The 22,812-nt window shown below is 37.8% G+C and overlaps 1 pseudogene; it reads right to left on the bottom strand.

The window, feature by feature from the left end:
• Nucleotides 1-11,241: 11,241 nt before the first annotated feature.
• LOC131757614 (phospholipid scramblase 4-like) lies at nucleotides 11,242-21,788 on the bottom strand (annotated as a pseudogene).
• Nucleotides 21,789-22,812: the final 1,024 nt, after the last annotated feature.

Below are 22,812 nucleotides of genomic sequence, written 5' to 3'. Positions count from 1 at the left end.
TGAAGGATATTACTTCCTATCTATAGTTAAGTATAACAACATGCCACCTTATAGGAAGCTATTTGCAAATAACCTAGTCTGCTTATACTCTGACAAGAATATGCCCTAGGAAAACAATTTCAAAAAAATCAATTAGGTTATTCTATTTTAAATAATTGCTCAGTTAAATTAATCAATTCTTGGACAACTTTTATAATAGTTTGACTCATGATTTACATACTTAGAAAACATGTTTGTTAAGAGATGTATCTTTTAGTATTATGTTTAGGTGCAAGTAACAGAGACCCAGAACAAGATACAAGTTACATGAAATAATATAATAAACATATAATAATCATATATCTTTACATTAGCTCTATTAGCCCTAAGGAATTCTTAGGAACCCAGGCTTTTCCTACCATGTGGCTCAACTACTCATGGTTTTCATTCCCCAAATCAGCTAGTGTCCCAGAAAAGATACTTCCTGAAATGAGGAAATATGTTCCCTGGAATCAGGAAAGACTCAAAGAGAGGCAAATGGTGTGTGCCAATTATCTTTTAAAACAGTTGCTACATTCACATCTAGTAGGCCCAAATTTTGCTATGTCATCACACCTAGCTCATAGTAGGATGGGAAATTTTCTCTTTATTCCAAGTTTTCATGTGAAATCAATGAAATCACAGGTTATGATATTATGAAAGAAGAGAAAAGACTTAAGGGACAAACTCACCTCTACCACAATTACTCTCCACTCCTGAAATTTCCATGTAGAGACAGTGACTCTAGAGAACACACCTGACCTTTTCTGTCCCCTCATTTGCTTGCCTCAGGGAACAGGGATGAGTTATTGGTCTGGTGAGATTGAAAGAAGCTGGGTAGGAGTAGTTCAGTCCTGTTTATCTTTGACTCTCTTTGGAGAGACAGCCTGTCTGCAAGGAGAATACATTCCTAGCTCCTCCATGGAGTAAAGTTTACAGTGGCAGGCCTCCATAAGAAAGGACTGTGGATTTTTGGCTCTGCCTGAGACAAGAAGAGTAAATCTCAATCTGTATCTTTCTACAAATCTATTGTAGTAAGTCCCCTACATACGAAAGAGTTCCATTCCAAGAGCGCACTCATAAGTCCAATTTGTTCATGAGTCCAACGAAGTTAGCCTAGGTACCCAACTAACACAGTCGGCTATATAGTACTGTACTGTAATAGGTTTATAATACTTTTCACACAAGTACTACATAAAAAACAAACAAACACAGAAATAAAGAAGACCTTTAAAATCTTACAATACAGTGCCTTGAAAAGTACAGTATAACAGCTGGTATACAGGGGTTGGCATCAAGTGAACAGGCAAGAAGAATTACTGAATGGAGGAGGCAGAGGAGGTGGGAGATGGTAGAGCTGAAGGATTGTCAGTGATAGGAGACGGAGGGCAAGCTGAAATTTCACTCATGCCTGACGCTGATGGCACAGGTTATGGCTCCTTGCTGGAACCAGATGCACGTTCACATCTTTGAAATTTGCAACTTGAAGGTTGGTATGTAGGCGATTTACTATGTTCCCAAAGAACATAACCATGCCCTCTCAACAGCTTTGTCGGATAAAGATAACATGTTTCTCACTCCTATGTCTCTCAATTGATTTTATTCACTGACAAAGAGCTGTGATAGTATAAAGTGACCTCTCAAAATGCAAAAAATATTAACACATTCTCTCTTAGAACATTATAAAGCTATCAGCAAAGAAAACAGCACAATCTCTCCCTGATATCCATGTCCAGACAGGTGCTATAGCCATATCTCAAATGAGTGGCATGGATTACATGTAGACAGAAACATACAAAGACATACAGAACAGAAATATACAAACATAAAAAAAAAAAAGAAAAAATGGAAATGTTACAGTTGATGAAAAAATAAAAATAAACTCAAGGAAACAGTGTAGCAGTCCCCGATCATAGCTGACTATGAATCTGCTAGACCCCTGAATAAAATATTCCCACATCCCCAGTTAAGTCTTTTGTCAGGCCAGCAGGAAGGCTAGGTCACATCTGGGCAGAGTTATACCTGATTGCCCATTAAATAGATACATTTCCCTTCTCCTAATCAAGGTAATAGTTTGATTCTGTCTGTGCTCATCTTATATTGTGCCACCAATAATTAAACTACCTCAATACAAGTGAATCTGTCAAATGCTAAATATCCTTTTACAAAAACATCTAAAAGTAGCTATATTAATAAAAGAAATTAAACTCAGATGTGAATGGTAGGCATGAAAATAAAGATACAAGTGTATCAATGTTTGAAATAAAATAAATCTCTATGTCATCGATGACACAGACACTTTTAAAGTTTTTTTTTTTGTAACAGTAATTTGCTTCTTCCTTCATAGTTAGAGGATTGCTGTGAGGTCAGTCTGGATTATTGAAATGGGCTCTATTTGCATGTGTTTAAAAATAATTTAGAATTAATTTAGAATGATTATTAATTAAAATGTCATTGTTATGAAAGTACCTTGAAATGATTCAAATCAAATTTTTGGTGTGGTTCCAAAAATACTGGGCAAAAAGGGGGAGTGCGTAGTCATAGTTCTGGTTCTATTACTAATTCCCAGTGTAACTTTGGAAACACAAACTAGAGCTTTTCAGCTTTCTATTTGTACATTAGAATGTAGATAGTCCTTAATGTTCCTTCTAACTTTAAAATTCTTTGCTTCTATTCATTAAAATATTCTAATTAGAACTGGCATAATTTTGGCTAAGAAAATGAGTATATTTTAGTAAAGAAAGCTATGAGCTAGTGCTGCCCCCTTTTGTAGGCTTGTTTTATTCAGTTTTATAGTGGAGAAGGCAGAAAAGGCTTCCAGCAGCAATAATTTTTTAAAAAATTAGACAAATATTTTTTCATTTTAATTATTTTCTCTGGTATCCCTCATCTGCCTAACCTTGCATAAGCAAGAGTTTCTAAAATTGTTTATTTTCTAAATCTGCTTTGCTTATTTTTAGAGTAAATAATGTTCAGTGATTGTTAGTGTAGACAACTGAGCAAACATGCTCTTGAAATTTTCAGGAAAAACATGGTTTCAGCATTTTTTCCAAAATAAATTTTTCTGTGTCCTGGATCATAAAACAGTTGCTACCATATATATATTTTTAACATTTTTATTGGAGTATAATTGCTTTACAATGGTGTGTTAGTTTCTGCTGTATAACAAAGTGAATCAGCTATACATATATACATCCCCATATCTCCTCCCTCGGCGTCTCCCTCCCACCCTGCCTATCCAAACCCTCTAGGTGGACACAAAGCACTGAGCTGATCTTCTTTTGTTATGCGGCTGCTTCCCACTAGCTATCTATTTTATATTTGGTAGTGTATATATGTCCATGCCACTCTCTCACTTTGTCCCAGCTTACCCTTTCCCCCTCCGTGTCCTCACCTCCATTCTCTATGTCTGTGTCTTTACTCCTGTCCTGCCCCTAGTTTCTTCAGAACCTTTTTTTTTTTAGATTCCATATATATGTGTTAGCATATGGTATTTGTTTTTCTCTTTCTGACTTACTTCACTCGGTATGACAGTCTCTATGGTCCATCCACTTCCCTACAAAAAATTCAATTTCATTTCTTCTTATGGCTGAGTAATATTCCATTGAATATATGTACCCCATCTTCTTTATCCATTCATCTGTTGATGGACACTTAGGTTGTTTCCATGTCCTGGCTATTGTAAACAGAGCTGCAACGAACATTTTGGTACATGACTCTTTTTGAATTATGGTTTTCTCAGGGTATATGTCCAGTAGTGAGATTGCTGGGTCATATGGTAGTTCTATTTTTAGTTTTCTGAGGAACCTCCATACTGTTCTCCACAGTGGCTGCATCAATTTACATTCCCACCAACAGCACAAGAGGGATCCCTTTATTCCACACCCTCTCCAGCATTTATTCTTTGTAGATTTTTTGATGCTGGCCATTCTGCCTGGTGTGAGGTGATACCTCATTGCAGTTTTGATTTGCATTTCTCCAATGATTAGTGATGTTGAGCATCCTTTCATGTGTTTTGTTGACAATCTGTGTATCTTCTTGGAGAAATGTCTATTTAGGTCTTTTGCCCATTTTTGGATTGGGTTGTTTGTTTTTTTGATATTGAGTTGCTTGACCTGCCTGTATATTTTGGAGATTAATCCTTTGTCAGTTGCTTCATTTGCAAATATTACTCCCATTCTGAAGGTCGTCTTTTCGTCTTGTTTATGGTTTCCTTTGCTGTGCAAAAATTTTAACTTTCATTAGGTCCCATTTGTTTATTTTTGTTTTTATTTCCATTTATCTAGGAGGTGGGTCAAAAAGGATCTTGCTGTGATTTTTGTCATGGAGTGTCCTGCCTATGTTTTCCTCTGAGAGTTTTATAGTGTCTGTCCTTACATTAAGGACAGAGTTTCTTTTTTTGAGTTTCTTTTGGTGTATGGTGTTGGGGAGTGTTCTAATTTCATTGCTTTACATGTAGCTGTCCAGTTTTCCCAGCGCCACATATTGAAGAGGCTGTCTTTGCTCCACTGTATATTCTTGCCTCCTTTATCAAAGATAAGGTGACCATATGTGCATGGTTTTATCTCTGGGTTTTCTATCCTGTTCCATTGATGTATATTTCTGTTTTTATGCCAACACCATACTGTCTTGATTACTGTAGCATTGTAGTATAGACTGAAGTCAGGGAGCCCGACTCCTCCAGCTCTGTTTTTCTTTCTCAAGATTGCTTTGGCTATTCGGCGTCTTTTGTGTTTCCATACAAACTGTAAAATTTTTTGTTCTAGTTCTGTGAAAAATGCCATTGGTAGTTTGATGGGGATTGCATTGAATCTGTAGATTGCCTTGGGTAGTCATTTTCACAATGTTGATTCTTCCAATCCAAGAACATGGTATATCTCTCCATCTGTTTGTATCATCTTTAATTTCTTTCATCAGTGTCTTATAGTATTCTGCATACAGGTCTCTTGTCTCCTTAGGTAGTAGGTTTATTCCTCGGTATTTAATTTTTTTGTTGCAGTGGTAAATGAGAGTGTTTCTTTAATTTCTCTTTCAGATTTTTCATCATTAGTGTATAGGAATGCAAGAGACTTCTGTGCATTAATTTTGTACCCTGCTACTTTACCAATTCATTGACTAGCTCTTGTAGTTTTCTGGTAGCATCTTTAGGATTCTCTATGTGTAGTATCACATAATCTGCAAACAGTGACAGTTTTACTTCTTTTCCGATTTTGATTCCTTTTATTTATTTTACTTCTCTGACTGTTATGGCTAAAACTTCAAAAGCTATGTTGAGTAATAGTGGTCAGAGCGGCAATCTTGTCTTGTTCCTGATCTTAGTGGAAATGGTTTCAGTTTTTCACAATTGAGAATGATGTTGGTGGTGGGTTTGTCATATACAGCCTTTATTATGTTGAGGTAAGTTCCCTCTATGTCTACTTTCTGGAGGGTTTTTTATCATAAATCGGTGTTGAATTTTGTCAAAAGCTTTCTCTGCATCTATTGAGATGATCATATGGTTTTTCTCCTTCAATTTCTTAATATCGTTTATCACATTGATTGATTTTGTGCATACTGAAGAATCCTTGCATTCCTGGGATAAACCCCACTTGATCATGGTGTATGATCCTTTTAATGTGCTGTTGGATTCTGTTTACTAGTATTTTGCTGAGGATTTTTGTATCTATGTTCATCAGTGATATTGGCCTGTAGTTTTCTTTTTCTTTTTTTTTTTTTTTTTTGTGGTAGGCGGGCCTCTCACTGTTGTGGTCTCTCCCCTTGCGGAGCACAGGCTCCGGACGCGCAGGCTCAGCGGCCCTGGCTCACGGGCCCAGCCGCTCCGCGGCATGCGGGATCCTCCCGGACCGGGGCACGAACCCGCGTCCCCTGCACCAGCAGGCGGACCCTCAACCACTGCGCCACCAGGGAAGCCCTGTAGTTTTCTTTTTTTGTGACATCTTTGTCTGGTTTTGGTATCAGGGTGATGGTGGCCTCATAGAATGAGTTTGGGAGTGTTCCTCCCTCTGCTATCTTTTGGAAGAGTTTGAGAAGGATAGGTGTTAGCTCTTCTCCACATGATTGACAGAATTCGCCTGTGAAGCCATCTGGTCCTGGGCTTTTGTTTGTTGGAAGATTTTTAATCACAGTTTCAATTTCAGTGTTTGTGATTGGTCTGTTCATGTTTTCTATTTCTTCCCGGTTCAGTCTCAGATGACTGTGATTTTCTAAAAATTTGTCCATTTCTTCCAGATTGTCCACCATTTTATTGGCATATAGTGGCTTGTGGTAATCTCTCATGATCCTTTGTATTTCTGCAGTGTCAGTTGTTACTTCTTTTTGATTTCTAGTTCTATTGATTTGAGTCTTCTCCCTTTTTTTCTTGATGAGTCTGGCTAATGGTTTATCAAATTTGTTTATCTCCTCAAAGAACCACCTTTTAGTTTTATTGATCTTGCTACCGTTTCCTTAGTTTCTTTTTCATTTATTTCTGATCTGATCTTTATGATTTATTTCCTTCAGCTAACTTTGGGCTTCTTTTGTTCTTCTTTCTCTAATTGCTTTAGGTATAAGGTTAGGTTGTTTATTTGAGATGTTTCCTGTTTCTTGAGGTGGATTGAATTGCCATAAACTTCCCTCTTAGAACTGCTTTTGTTGCTTCCCATAGGTTTTGGGTTGTCATGTTTTCATTGTCATTTGTTTCTAGGTATTTTTTGATTTCCTCTTTGATTTCTTCAGTGGTCTCTTGGTTATTTAGTAGTGTATTGTTTAGCCTCCATGTGTTCGTATTTTTTAAAGATTTTTTTCCTGTAATTGATATCTAGTCTCATAGCATTGTGTGGAAAAGATAGTTGATACAATTTCAATTTTCTTAAACTTACCAAGGCTTGATTTGTGACCCAGGATATGATCTATCCTGGAGAATGTTCCATGAGCACATGAGAAGAAAGTGTAATCTGCTGTTTTTGGATGGAATGTCCTATACATATCAAGTAAATCCATCTTGTTTAATGTATTATTTAAAGCTTGTGTTTCCTTATTTATTTTCATTTTGGATGATCTGTCCATTGGTGAAATTGGGTGTTAATATCCCCTACTATGATTGTGTTACTGTCGATTTCCCCTTTTATGGCTGTTAGTATTTGCCTTATGTATTGAGGTGCTCCTATGTTGGGTGCATAAATATTTATAATTGTTATATCTTTTTCTTGGAGTGATCCCTTGGTCATTATGTCTTCTTTGTCTCTCGTAGTAGTCTTTATTTTAAAGTCTATTTTGTCTGATATGAGAATTGCTACTCCAGCTTTCTTTTGATTTCCATTTGCATGGAATATCTTTTTCCATCCCCTCACTTTCAGTCTGTATGTGTCCCTAGGTCTGAAGTGGGTCTCTCGTAGACAACATATATACGGGTCTTGTTTTTGTATTTATTCAGCCAGTCTATGTCTTTTGGTTGAGGCATTTAATCCATTTACATTTAAGGTAGTTATTGATATGTATGTTCCTACTACCATTTTCTTAAATGTTTTGGGTTTGTTATTGTAGGTCTTTTCCTTCTCTTGTGTTTCCTGCCTAGAGAAGTTCCTTTAGCGTTTGTTGTTAAGCTGGTTTGGTGGTGCTGAATTCTCTTAGCTTTTGGTTGTCTGTAAAGGTTTTAATTTCTCCATCGTATCTGAATGCGATCCTTGCTGGGCAGAGTAATCTTGGTTGTAGTTTCTTCCCTTTCATCAATTTAAATATGTCCTGCCAGTCCCTTCTGGCTTGTAGAGTTTCTGCTGAAAGATCAGATGTTAACCTTATGGGAATTCCCTTGTATGTTAATTGTTGCTTTTCTCTTGCTGCTTTTAATATTTTTTTCTTTGAATTTAATTTTTGATAGTTTGATTAATATGTGTCCTGGCATGTTTCTCCTCGGATTTATCCTGCATGGGACTCTCTGCGCTTCCTGGGCTTGATTGACTATTTCCTTACCCATATGAGGGAAGTTTTGAACTATAATCTCTTCAAATATTTTCTCAGTCCCTTTTTTAAATCTTCTTCTTTTGGGACCCCTATAATTTGGATGTTGGTGCGTTTAATGTTGTCCCAGAGGTCTCTGAGATTGTCTTCAATTCTTTTCATTCTTTTTTTTTATTCTGCTCTGTGGCAATTACTTGCCCTATTTATCTTCCAGATCACTTATGGTTCTTCTGCCTCATTCTGCTATTGATTCCTTGTAGAGAATTTTTAATTTCATTTCTTGTGTTGTTCTTCATTGTTTGTTTGCTCTTTAGTTCTTTTAGGTCCTTGTTAAATGTTTCTTGTATTTTCTCCATTCTATTTCCAAGATTTTGGATCATCTCTAGTATCATTACTCTGCAATCTTTTTCAGGTCGACCGCCTATTTTCTCTTCTTTTGTTTGGTCTGGTGGGTTTTTACCTTGTTCTTCTATCTGCTGTGTATTTCTGTGTCTTCTCATTTTGCTTAACTTACTGTGTTTGGGGTCTCCTTTTTGCAGGCTGCAGGTTTGTAGTTCCTGTTGTTTTTGATGTCTGCTCCCAGTGGGTAGGGTTGGTCCAGTGGGTTGTGTAGGCTTCCTGGTGGAGGGGACTGGTGCCTTTGTTCTGGTGGAGGAGGCTAGATCTTGTGTTTCTGGTGGGCAGGACCACGTCCAGTGGTGTGTTTTGGGGTGTCTGTGAACTTATTATTAATTTAGGCAGTCTCTCTGCTAATGGTTCGGTTTGTGTTCCTGTCTTGCTAGTTGTTTTGAATAGGGTGTCCAGCAATGTAGCTTGCTGGTCATTGAGTGGAGATGGGTCTTAGCGTTGAGATGGAGACCTCTGGGAGAGCTCTTGCCGACTGATATTACGTGTGGCCAGGAGGTCTCTGGTGAACCAATGTCCTGAGCTCGGCTCTCCCACCTCATAGGCTCAGGCCTGACACCCGTCCTGAGCACCAAGACCCTGTCAGCCACACAGCTCAGAAGAAAAGGGAGAAAAAGTAAGAAAGAAAAAAAATAAATAAATAAAATAAAGTAAATTTATTCAAATGGAAAAATTATTAAAATTTAAAAGTTAGGCTTCCCTGGTGGCGCAGTGGTTGAGAATCCGCCTGCCGATGCAGGGGACACAGGTTCGTGCCCCGGTCCGGGAAGATCCCACATGCCGCGGAGCGGCTGGGCCCGTGAGCCATGGCCGCTGAGCCTGCGCGTCCAGAGCCTGTGCTTCGCAACGGGAGAGGCCACAACAGTGAGAGGCCCGCATATCACAAACAAAAGAAAAAAAAAAAAATTTAAAAGTAATTTTTAAAAAAAGAAGAGAGCAACCAAACCAAAAAACAAATCCACCAATGATAACAAGTGGTAACAACTATACTAAAAAAAAAAAAAGCAAAAAAACAACAAAAAAAACGGACAGTCAGAACCCTAGGACAAATGGCAAAAGGAAAGCTTTTGGGAAGTCTGAGGTCTTCTGCCAGAGTTCAGCAGGTGTTCTGTAGGAGTTGTTCCATATGTAGATGCATTTCTGATGTATTTGTGGGGAGGAAGGTGATCTCCACATCTTACTCCTCCGCCAACTTGAAGGCACCCCCCCAGTTGCTACCATATTAACTGAATAATGTTTTATCTAATAAAACAGTAGTGGAAACAAACCTTTTCAGATGATTTGAAATTCCATACGGCAGAAACATCATATGTGTCATCTCAAACAGAAAACAAAGGAGTATCTTTTTTAGTCATGGCCAACAATTAATAATTCACAGAAAGAAAATTAGTTTAATTGTTATGTTGAAGTTTGAACATTCTTCCTATGCTTTTGGCACTAAAATCTGTGTCCCCTTTTCACAACTGTCACTTCCATTTCTGGCAATGTGCAAAGTAGATACTGTGAAAATCTAAAAGTGCTGACTAAAGTCCAGATGACCCCTGAACAATGCAGGCAGTGGGAGCACTGACCCTCTATGCAGTCAAAAACCCACATATAACTTTACAGTTCTGCATCCGTGGACTCAACCAAGTGTGGATCATGTAGTACTATACCACATATTTATTGAAAAAATTTGCATACAAGTGGACTTGCAGTTCAAACCCTTGTTGTTCAAGGGACAACTATATAATTAAAACCTATTTCCATGCAAAGCCAAACACCTAGGAAAGTTAGAGAAATCCGTGTGGCAAAAAGTAAGGAAAAATCTGAAAATTCGAGTGTTACAGACATTTTCTTTGGCTCCTAAGAGTTGCCAATCTTCCTTAGCAAGGTGATTTGATTTCACCAATTGTGGCAAGGCAGTGGGCCTGAGCAATAAATGTATTATAATAGAGACGCCCCAACAAAGTGGGAACACTCAAAGAGACACAACCCGGTATAAAGGATAGACTAGAAAAAATTTACCCATTGGCAAATGAGGATTAATAAAAAGCTTGACTGCACTGGCCTGTGCCAGAGGTAGGGAAAAAACTGTCCACTGAGAATTCATAATCAAGATTTGCACTTGTTGTTTAGGGGTTCATATTTAAAACACATACAGAACTTGGGAAGCACCAAACTGACAGAATAACATAAAAAATGGTCTTCAGTTGGCTGCACCACTGGGACACCAGCAGAAGGAAAAGCAAACTGCTCATAGAGAGTGTAACCTCAAACAAGACCTCCTTGGAGACTCAAGAGCTTCTAGAGGCAACATGCCACCATTTTACTCTATTTCTCTCCTGTGTTAACACAGAAAGAAACCAAATATCACACAGAGATGAAAGAGGCACATGGCACAGTGGTTTAGGGTGTAGCCTCTGGAGCCACCTTCGATAGTGGCTTTTGGACATTTAGCTAACTGGATGACTTTGAACAAGATACCTAACCTCAGTTTTCTCATCTTTTTTTTTTTTTTTTTTTTTTTTTTTTTGCGGTATGCGGGCCTCTCACTGTTGTGGCCTCTCCCATTGCAGAGCACAGGCTCCGGACGCGCAGGCCTAGGGGCTATGGCTCACGGGCTTAGTTGCTCCGCGGCATGTGGGATCTTCCCGGACCAGGGCACGAACCCGTGTCTCCTGCATCGGCAGGCGGATTCTCAACCACTGCGCCACCAGGGAAGCCCAGTTTTCTCATCTTTAAAATGAGAATTATTATAGTACTTTATCTAACATATAAAAATTAAATGAATTACTATATGGAAAGTAGTTAGAACCAGAACCATGCCTAGAATATAGCAAGCACTAAAAAGGGCTAGCTGCTCTCATCATCATTAGCATCACTGTTGTTATAGGTAATCGGTTACATTATCCCACCTATTTCATCATTAGGATTTTTTTCCTCCATATTTACCGAGATGCATATCCATTTGGCCTGCAATTAAATTTTAAGGTAAACCTTACAACTATATATAGAAAAATTATTTGATTTCACATGACTGGTCTTTGTTGAGAAGCAGAACTAAGAACCACAGGAAAATTTAATGGGCAACTATTAAACTATCTAATTATACAATGCATTTAGAACTTACTATTTATTCATTTATTTATTTATTTATTTGCGGTACGCGGGCCTCTCACTGTTGTGGCCTCTCCCATTGCGGAGCACAGGCTGTGGACGTACAGGCTCAGCGGCCATGGCTCATGGGCCCAGCTGTTCCGTGGCACGTGGGGTCTTCCCGGACCGGGGCACGAACCCGTGTCCCCTGCATTGGCAGGTGGACTCTCAACCACTGTGCCACCAGGGAAGCCCACTATTTATTTTTTTAAAGCTACACTTATATATAGGTTTTCAGTGTAAATCATTTGCCTTATAATGTGTTATGTTAGGGCACACATATTTTGGTTCCGTAGAATCCAGAAACTGTTACATGGATAGACACTCTAAGATACACACAAGGCTGAGTAAACTGAATACAGCTTTAACCTCAAGAGTAGATGAGCCACAGTCATCCCAGCACCTCCCCCTGCTCTGCCACACACACCAGTGACAATGACCACCAGCCTATAGGGGTACTGGGCAAACAGGGTTAGGACAGCAGGCTGCCTCACCAAGTTTCTGCTGGAACGTTGAGACTCATGAGCTCAACAGCTCTTGTATCAGCTAAATTCTACCTGTTCTGCATCCCCTCTTCCAGGACCTTTCATGTTTTTCCCTTTCTTTCCAACTCCCTTCATTACAAACATCTGAGGGAAGAGATTCCTCAGCAGCCCATCAGCCTACTATGAACTCCTAATGAAATTTCAGCTTTGTCTCTAAAAAGTACGATTAACTGATACCTGTCTCATGATGTAGTTTTGAGAATCATATGACACACATGTACAAACTGATTATTTCATGTCAATAACTCTTGGTGAGCTTCATACTTTAATTATATATTCTTGCTTTACACTTGCTGAGGGAGAGTACTATTCTGTTCATTTTTAAGTCTCCTTAAATATGTAGCAATGTCTTACAAACAACAGGACTTTTATTCATTCAGTCATTCATTTATTCAACATTCATTGAGTATTTCAGATGTACTAGACACTGCCCTTGCCTTCGGTGTAGGTTAATAAAGAACCAAAATTTACTGACTGACCTTTTCAATTGAATTTTGTCACAAGTCATGTACCTAGTCAGTGGCGGAGTCAGGAGATGTCCTACTTGTCACATTTATTCCCTTCCCAGCACCCTGTACTACTTCTCATCAGCAAGGATATCATTTTCAAGATAACTCAAAAGTGACAGACTTACCATGAGGAAGCAAGCTCCAGAAAAGATGGCTTTCATCGTCACATCCAGGTCTAATGCGAAGTGAACTTCAAAGTGGTCAGCATTGCTCATTGCAGATAACAAACCATTCCACTTCCGAGTAATACTGCCCACGTTGGATACACCATTGAGTGATCTGACCTAGAAAGACAAGAATGAGACTTTGTGATGATTGAAAAGTGTTAAAATACATGTTTTAATCTTCTAATTAGAAGCAGTTTATATTGAGATAGCATAAAAACAGTGCATGAAAAGGACATAGAAGTTATGTAATTTCAAATGAAGAAAGGGTTAAGGGTTAGGAAAGGTTAGGTACTATGCAACTAGTTAAGAGCTAAGCTGGACTACATCTTAAAATTATCAGGCCAATGCTCTTTCTTCATCCTTAAATGAAGCATTAGGGGGAACCTGTGTCAAGAGGTATGATGTGAACTCATTCCTAAATTCTTTTCAACATAGCAAAGGATTAGGACTGGGGATTGGGAGGAAATCTACTCCAGTTCAGGAAGCCACATGAAAAAGCAAGGAGGTATGTATGGTGTTGTGTACTTCACACAATCCATATAATCACACAAGCTTCTGTAGGCTAAATTCACTGTCTTCTTTAAGGTATCCTAGGACACCAAAAGGACTCTGCTTCTAAAAAGGGGACCCTGGGGCTTCCCTGGTGGTACAGTGGTTGAAAGTCCGCCTGCCGATGCAGGGGACACAGGTTCGTGTCCCGGACATGGGGGAAGATCCCACGTGCCGCAGAGCGGCTGGGCCAGTGAGAGGCCTGCGTACCACAAAAAATAAATAAATAAATAGATAAAAAATTAAAAAAATAAATAAAAAGGGGACCCTGGCACTTTCTATAGGGTAAATATGCTAACATCACTTGGTCATGGGAATAATACACTCTTTTCTCCTCACACTTCAGTTTATCCACATATTCTTTTTGCTACAATGGCCTTTTTATCACATAAGCAATGCTTGATGATATGGTGAAATAAAATGGGAACTCGAAAAGCTTACTGGATGTACATGATGAACTTCTGGATTGTAAGGCATTCAGAAAGGAATCTTTAAAAAAAATACAGGAACTATTTCTATGAATTTCTTTTGTCAAATTTGTTAGACAATAAGGATTTATTTGTAGCCACTGACTGAAATAAAGGCAATGTTGGGGTTTTTTTACTGAAAAAATGCTATAATATGACCTATTATGAGTTTTACCTGTACTATAAAAATAGATTCGGTCAGGCTATTTCTCTCATAAGGTTTTTAATGAGTTATTACTCTTTTTACCTTTATCAACTGCTGAAATCATAAAAAAAGAGCTCACATTTTGGAAAAATACCATGCAATCCATTAGCAATCTTTGAAAATGTTTTGATGTCAGCTGGTTAATTAACTCTTTCACCATACTACTATACTCATTTTATAAGTGATATTATAAACCTCAATTCACCTAACATGAGAAAGTGGACTGAAACAATATCATTCTGAAGTTGGTTACCTCACGTAGAGAAAATTCTAAATACATTATTTTAACATTAGGTTACCTCAAAAACAGAATCCGAACCATAGCTGTAGGTGGAGCATGGCCCATGCACTCACATCACATTTTCTTTCTTCTCTTTTTGGATGCTGTACACCACCCTTCACAGGTTCCAGTGTTCCACGACAAAGCCAGTGGTGATGCCAGGAGGACACTGCACCTCCAGCTGCAAATGAAGCTGTGACAGAGGGGAAGATGATACATTTATACATGTACACATACACACCACCTAGATGTGTTTCTTAACTCACTCAAGAACTAGGGAAACTGTTGTTGGGAGAGATAGTCCTCCATGGATCTCTGGCACTTCACTCCTACTCTTCAAGAATGTCTTTGCAGGGAGGAACTTTGAAGGATAGGGCCACATTTTCCTTTAGGACACAGAGAAAGCTTGATTACCACCTGCTATAAAACAGCCAGTTCCCTTTCTAATTTTGTTGTGGGTGTGGTTATAAAAGGGAATTTTTGTAGTGCTGAACTGTTGGCTATCTGTATTGTGGTGGTGGATACAGGCATCTACACAAGTGATACAACTTCACAGAACTAAACACACACACACACACACACACACACACACACACCACAAACACACCACGAATACAAGTAAAACTAGAGAAATCAGAAAAAAATCTATCATGGGATAAATGCTCCATAAATTGAGTAGGCTTGTCATTTTGATTAGCTTTGCTACATCATGGTTTACTTTAATCTTAGAAGGCTGCACTTACAGGATATGAGAGGAAAATCAAGCCATGAATATGAAGCAAATATCTTTCGGATATTCCTAGAATATCCAAAAGGATCAAGGATTAGAAGTGAAGATTCATCCTAAATACAAGGTTATTATTACAAAAACAGTAATGATAAAGTATGATACCTGGAAATAACAACTAACATTTTTTGAGCACTGTACTATGTGCCAGGTGCTGTTCTGAGCAGTTTACATTTATTTACTATTTGATCCTCAAAAAAATCCAGGTGATATGTACTATTATTATCTCCATTTTATAGAAAATCAAAACACATAATTATTGGGCTTCCCTGGTGGCACAGTGGTTAAGAATCCACCTGCCAATGCAGGGGACACGGGTTCGAGCCCTGGTCCAGGAAGATCCCCCGTGCCACGGAGCAACCAAGCCCGTGCGCCACAACTACTGAGCCTGCGCTCTACAGCCCGTGTGCCACAATTACTGAAGCCCACGTGCCTAGAGCCTGTGCTCTGCAACAAAAGTCACTGCAACGAGAAGCCTGTGCACCTCAACAAAGAGTAGCCCCCGCTCTCTGCAACTAGAGAAAGGCTGCGCACACAACGAAGACTCAACAGAGCCAAAAATAAATAAATTTTTAAAAATCCATAATTATTAAGTATTAGCATTTACTAAATGTTAATGTATTAATGTAAATATATTAATATAAATGTATAAATTAATATTAATTTATTTACTTTAATACATTAATATTTAGTAAACGCTCATACTTAACATGTCTTTTAAAAGTAATTCTGTGGAGTATTATTATATGTATTTTATGTATAAGAACACTGAGCCCCAAAGAGGTTAAGTAAACTGTACACATTTAAGTGGTTAACATACATAGAAGTCAAAATTCTGGCTGGTCGCTATCTAAAGCTGCTTTTCTTCTCCCTGCAGCAAACAATTTTCCTAGAGTTGCACAGGTTGTAGATGAGTAACAAACTGTAACCCAGAACATCTGCTTTCTAGTTCCAGCACTGCCATCTGCCAAACTAACACCCTCATCAGGCAATTAAATCTTTCTGAACCACTCTTTATCTGTAGCAAGACATTGGGTTGTGATGGGTAGTGTAAAGTTAGCTAAAATCTCTTCTAATTCTAAAAGCATAAGTGTATGCTTGGCAACACCTTATCTAGGAATCCAAAGAGACATTTAGATAAATGTGTGTGACTACTGTTCTAGATGATAGGTAAATTTCTAATTCAGTAGACACAGCTGATAGAATTGTGGTCACTGACTAAACAATTCTAATCTGTGTTTGACCCACCAATTACCACTGAAGAGCATGAACCCATAAGAAAAAGCCTTTTGTGATTTTTCTTAGGTGAAGTAATTTGGTTTCCGCCTCCCCACCAATCTTCCATTCTGACTGGCAGAGCCAGTCTGTAGTTTTGGAAGGAGCATAGCCATGGGCTGAAGAGTTGGAAGAAACAATGGATTCGACTTCCATTCTCTGACTTCTTGCCTGGGGCAGGGACAACAGAAGTTGGTGCATCTGAAAGGTCTCTTGCATTGTCATGACTTCTGGGTCCACACAGTCAATGACCTGAGGGCCTCAGTGTCTCAGCAGCATTCTGAATAAAGCTGGCTGCATCTGTCTTCAGTTACAAAGAAAACTATCTTGTCCAGGTTGTTTTTAGCATGGTATCTATAACTAGTTTCAAAACCTGCCATCATTAAAAAGCAAAATGAGAGAACCATCTTAAATGAGAAGTAGTGAAAATGGTCCTCAAGAAGTATTTGTGCAGCATTTCTTAGGGTATAAAGAAAAACAGCTTTTGAAAAATTTTATTTGAAACATACACAATTGATTCAAACATCAAAATATTTTATAACCCTTATAAGTATATAAGTCCTTTAGAATTTAAAACATTTATTTTAAGCTCAGGGCAAAATGGTTTCAAAATGTTTTTTTCACCTAACAACAAAGATGGAAACCATATTGAATAAGACTGATTATGTTTTATATAATACCTGTATTCAGAAAACTTGACTTATAAAAATATTTTAATGAGATTATACTTTGCATCATGAAGTAGTCAGCTTGTGAACTGTGGTAAGATGATCAATATCATTGCAACTTGCAAATAGAAAAAGGACCAAGAAGAGTTAAAAGCTTTATGCTGTAGCCCAACTAATGTGTAGAGTTGTTGCTTTAAGGGTCAGGAATGCTTTACTGATAAGGGACAGGCTTCATGTTGACTGTCCTCATTTTTCCTACTTCCAAAGCAAGGATCATGGACTGGAATTCAGTAAATCTAGATTCTGCTTTTCTCTTGCTAAGTCATTTAGTTTTTCTGCTCTTTTTTCCCCCTCATCTATAAAAGGTGAATGATGGGGGTGGAGAGAAGGACTAATTGTAGGACCAAATAATATATAAGATCTGATGATTACCTGATTTACAAATAAATAAAATTATACAAAATAATTCCCTTAGTTTCTAAAGGACAATGTTTCCTCTTTGAACCACTAAAAATTGATTAATCTAAAGAAGAAAGTGGATATTAGATAATTCTGATTCAAATACTGCTGATTCAAATCTGATTCAAATATTGCTGAACATTACTGGATTATACATACTCTCCAGAGGCTCAAAACGCCAAAGAACGTGTTTGCTGTCCAACTATTGGGATAGAAAAAAGCAATTAGGAGAGAGAGAAATAATAGAATTAAAACAAGTTACCATTAGAAAAGAAATTGAAGATAGATGTATTACAGCATATTAATTGACTTTTAAAGTATCTTTAATATGAGTAGAATTAATTAAATATATATTTTTTCAAGTGAAATCAGCCTATCTGCACCTGATCAGATGGTTATTAGCAGAGCTGTCCAGATAGGAAAAACACTTTCCTCCAGTTCTACTGTAAAAGATTGAAACATTTATCTAAAATATCAGAAAATCACCTTCCTGCTACAGTAACCGCATTGAGAAGAAGCTGTGTTGACATAGATTGCTCCTAGCTCAGTCTCCTCAGTCCATACCCACTGATACCTTTGACACGTCTTCCACAGACTGGACTTGTCAGGAAGTTTAGGACACTTTAACATGGACCAGCCATAGAGAAGCCAATTTTCTCAGTGGCTTTGGGAGAGTGAATCAGCTAGTGGACCTTATATAGGAATGTCCAATTTTGTATCATTTCACAGGTACTTCTGAGAGAGTAACATAATGATTGCCATTCACTTGAGTTACTAAACACCAACATCTTCCCTTAGCGCACACTTTAATTAGGAAAAGGTTGGAGAGGGCAGGAAACATGACTAGGATTAGGGCACAAGAGAGGAAAGAGAGGTTGGGAATACCATTAGATAAACTTTTTATCTTAGTTTTACTTCCGAATTACTCCCAAGAGGGACATTTGACAGGCCCATTATCTATTATACTTGAGTCCTTCTAGCAAAAGGAAAGAAATCTTGAGGACAGACCGATCATACCTTATACAATTTTACATCGCTCCTAATTTGTGAACACAGAACATTGACTGAAATGCCATATTTCCTTAAATATCTGTTGTATAAATTAATGAACAAGTTAGTGAAGTTAGTGAATAAGTTAATGAATAGATTTTGAAATGAATAAAATTGAAAGTGACTTAACTGAGCATGAATGTTTAGTCATGTCGTTGATTATAGGAGGGTAGAGAGAACACAATCCATGCTTAATTCAAGACTTTTTCTTCTATGAAAACACAACCAGATGGGAGGGGGGTCTGAACATGTCTTATAGTTTTTCAAAAGTGGCCCCTAAAATGGTTTATCATCCCTTTAAAAATATTCTAGGATCTGAAAATGTAGGATTAAAAGACAAAACATATTCAGACTTGGTAAAATGTCCACTGCTGGGCAAAATATCCTAAAGATATGAAGCTCTTCAGTATGGAAAGAATTTACCCCACAACAAACTGTGGCTATTTAAGGAGTAGTTATTTGAGGAGTTAATGGAGTCCCTGGCAAACTCAAGCCTCAGAAACCACATAATCCTGCTATGTTGGACAGAATTCCACTAACGGGTCCTGATAAGGATCTACATATCCTCCATATGAGATCTCAGAAGTCTAGGGAAGATAGAGAAAAATGATTGGGTGTGTGCCTTCCATTCACACTCAAGGAAGCATTTTAACTAAACAGCGTCAATACAGTTCTCATCCATTCAGTGGTTCCTATGTGCCAGGAATTATGTTACACGTCAACAATTCTCATAATGCCCAGCAGGGTAGGGATAGTTAGTACTGATACTATTTTATAAATGAAGAAATTGAAGCACCAACAGGTTAAGAAATGTGTTCAAGATTGCAGAACTAGTAGGGGATAAAGTCAGAATTAAAAACCATATTGTCTGGCTCCAAAGCCTGTTTTATCTTTTGTTTATTTCTGGTTTTGTTTTTTTTTTAACTCAAACCATTTCTGAAAGGGAAAAGTGAACCCATCGTATCTATCATTTAACCTCTGTCAGGGTAATAGAAAAAGTTAAACAACTTTTTTTTAAACTTAAATAAACAAATTTAAAGTCATACAATTTTAAAAACAAGGGAAATGGTCTAGGAGATCCTAGGCTTGCAAGGACAAATTCCTGTTTCATTGTGCAAGTATAAAAAAGATTTTCTAAAATGTATTTACTATAAATATTCTATAAGCTTCTGATGTAATAAAGGGGTTTACTCTAGCAATTTAATGACTTTTATGTGTATTTTACAGTTATTTAACAAAGAGATAGTTTAATAAAATTTTTGCCTTCTGGAAATTCCAATTTCCTGATCCAACTGTACTGCATTTCACACATCATTTCTATAGTATTGATAGTTCGTAATGCACAAGATTAATAATATACTGAATTGCAAAGAGGAACTTGTCAACTTCAAGGAATATTTTATTGACTATATTTGGAGACAAGTATTGAATTAGAGTCTCTTGCTCACAGTGAACTTCAAAACCTCTTGTTTCCAAAACCAAAGGGGTCAAGATTACACAGGGGTTTCCAGTCATAGCTTTATCTTAGGGTACAATTTTTGAATTTACACCATTTTGTTCACCAAACCTGCCTATCCCCCAAGTTTCTGACCAAGGTTTCAGGGTGGTTCTGTAATTTTTATGTAGAAGGGACTTAGGGGTTCACCACTTTTGTGAGAGGGGGGTCTCATGGACTTGGCTTGAGGCTACATGTGGTTGGTAGTCACCCCACTTTTCCTAAGGTATCAGGTATTTGTGGGGGCTGGAGGAGTGGCTAATGAAATTATGGGCGGTGAGGGAAAGCAAGGGGCCAAGGCACTTGATGGTTTGGCCCCTAAGTGTTGTTTCTTTCATGTCACCTTTCTTCATGTTTACTCTTACTTCCTGGTAAATGACACCCCAACTAGCACCTACCATAGCATTTTTCTATTCCTACTCCTATTTTTCTAATTTCCTTCAAGAAGACATCTTGAATACCTTACAACTCAACCTGCATTCTTTACGAAATCCACACTCTTCCCACTAAAATCTCCCTATCCTCCTTTACATTTCTGAAATGATTACCACCACTTTTACAGTCTCAGAAACTAGACACCTGTCATCGCTGACCCATCACCTTTATCTACTCTCTTCAGCTCTTAATTTCTTCTTGTTGGATCCCTAAGGTCAAATTTCAAAAGAAAACAATTTGGATTTGTGTGGAGTACCTGACCTAAGCATTCCAGACCAGACCAGAAGGGCAGTTTGGCATAGGAGCTGGCTCCATGTTGTTGGAGCAGACTGATTGGTGAAGGATACCTGCCAGGCTGGTACTGTATAGGATGGGTGCCACCAGCTGGCAAGCCTCCTGGGTAGCATGCAGGTGGAGGGACAGCTGGTCTGGGGGCCCTGCATTCAAAAACAAATGAAAGAATTATATATGGTTAAAACTATAATATACTGAAACTTAGCATGAATTTTTATGTGGAGATGACAGGGGTCACATGACAGGTTCTTAAAAATAACAAGAAGTTCCATTTTCCAAGCGAAGGGCTATGTACCAAAAATGTAGTTGGAGGATTTCCAAATTATTAACTCATTTAATCTTCTTAAACCTTGTGAGATAATTATGCCCATTTCATAAGTGCAAAAACTAAGGTTAAGGAGATTAAGTAACTTGTTAGCCTCTCTATGCCTATCAAATAAAGCTGCTGGAGGGGTTAGCACAGGGTCTGGCATAAAATTAGCACTATGCAAATTTCTATTTTTATATCCTCTATCATTATTGTTCAAGTTCACATAGATATTAAGTGGTAACACTGGGACTTGAAGTCACATTTTAACTTCAAAGTGATGATTTAAAGACTGTGCTGTATTGTCTCTGACTCAGTCACTTGTTTATACCCTCACAGTCTGGTTCTCACACAGCTCTCCTCCAACTAGGGATTAGTTAAATTTTAACTCTGTCAATATAAGAAAGATCACAGTCAAGGAAACCAGTTTTCCTTAAACAGACACAACACTTAAGACAAGCACTCAAAATCATGAATTAGTATGAGGGTACTGCTAATGTATGACTTTAGATTTTGTTTTTCCTTTATTAAATGTCTCTAAAAAGCAGCAGTGATGCCATCTCCTTTCTGCTCTCCCCTCTCCCAGCCAGGATGGTATCCGTGCAGGCCTAATAAGGAACCTTGAACTCCTGCCAGCAATAACAAGGAACATTTTACCCGCTCCGTGTGAAAGGAAGCCTTGTCAAGAAGCAGGATCCCCAGACACTTACTGGAGAAGAATGGGTAACTCTCTACAAACATTTCATAACGACTACTTAAAATTTGAAGTATTACCAGCATTTAGACATGAGACTATCCATACTGCTGGGAAGCATCTATAGTTCTTAAAAAATAAGATCTGAATACTTTTATCTCGAAATTTGATTTACTTTCTTGGATTTAAAATAATTGGTTTATTTACGTAGGTAACTGGGCTCTGGTCGACTACAAAGGGGTACCTAAGAAACTCTAAGTTATTCCTAACATTGCAGAGCCTTACCTGAAGCTCTGGGAGAGGGAGAACCACAGTTGCCTTTCTCTGACCTTCTAGGAAAGGCCAGAACAAAATGTAAAAGAAAGGCAGATCCATGACAAAAAAACATCCTCTCCTCTCAATCCCAGCCAACAGAAATGTTTTTTAAAAAGTATCATAGTTGAAAACAAAATAAATGAAACAAGGATGAATATTTCATTCTCAGATTTTATTACAGATCTATTTTAGCTAAAAGTAAATAAAAAAACTCCAAGTTAACAGGAGTCTAGCTGAGATCTGACCTATAAAATTGGCTGAAGCCTTGATGACATTTGTGTTTTTTTACTTACTTTGAATAGACTCACCATTTTTTGTTTCAAGAAATTATTGATTGAAAATTACTAAATTAATTTCACAGCCTACTCATGGATGTATAGGTTGAGAAACACGATATTAGAACAGTGTTTCTCAAATTTAGCTGTTGATAAGAATCAACAAGATAGGATGTTTTCTATTTTAAGATCTGCCTTGGAGATTCTGATTAAATAGATAGCCAGAAATCTACATTTTTATATTATCAAATGAAGTTCACACTATTTTGATGCACTTAGTATTAAACTACACTTTAAAAAACAATTAGCATTTTTTTCCTAAAACTTAAAATATAATCTGCCATTAAATGTGAATGGCCATAGCAACATTATTCATAGTAGCCAAAAAGTGGAAAGAACCTAAATGTTCATGAAGTGATCAATGAAGAATCAAGGTATTTATGCAATGGAATATGATTCAACATAAAAAGGAATAATGTACAGACACATGCTGCAACATGGATAAACCATGACAAAAATATGCTGAAAGCAGCAGGCATA

Source organism: Kogia breviceps, chromosome 5, assembly GCF_026419965.1.
Source record: "Kogia breviceps isolate mKogBre1 chromosome 5, mKogBre1 haplotype 1, whole genome shotgun sequence".
Lineage (NCBI taxonomy): Eukaryota > Metazoa > Chordata > Mammalia > Artiodactyla > Physeteridae > Kogia > Kogia breviceps.
The sequence above is the reverse complement of the archived record's forward strand: the minus strand, read 5'-3'. Positions and strand labels throughout refer to the sequence as shown.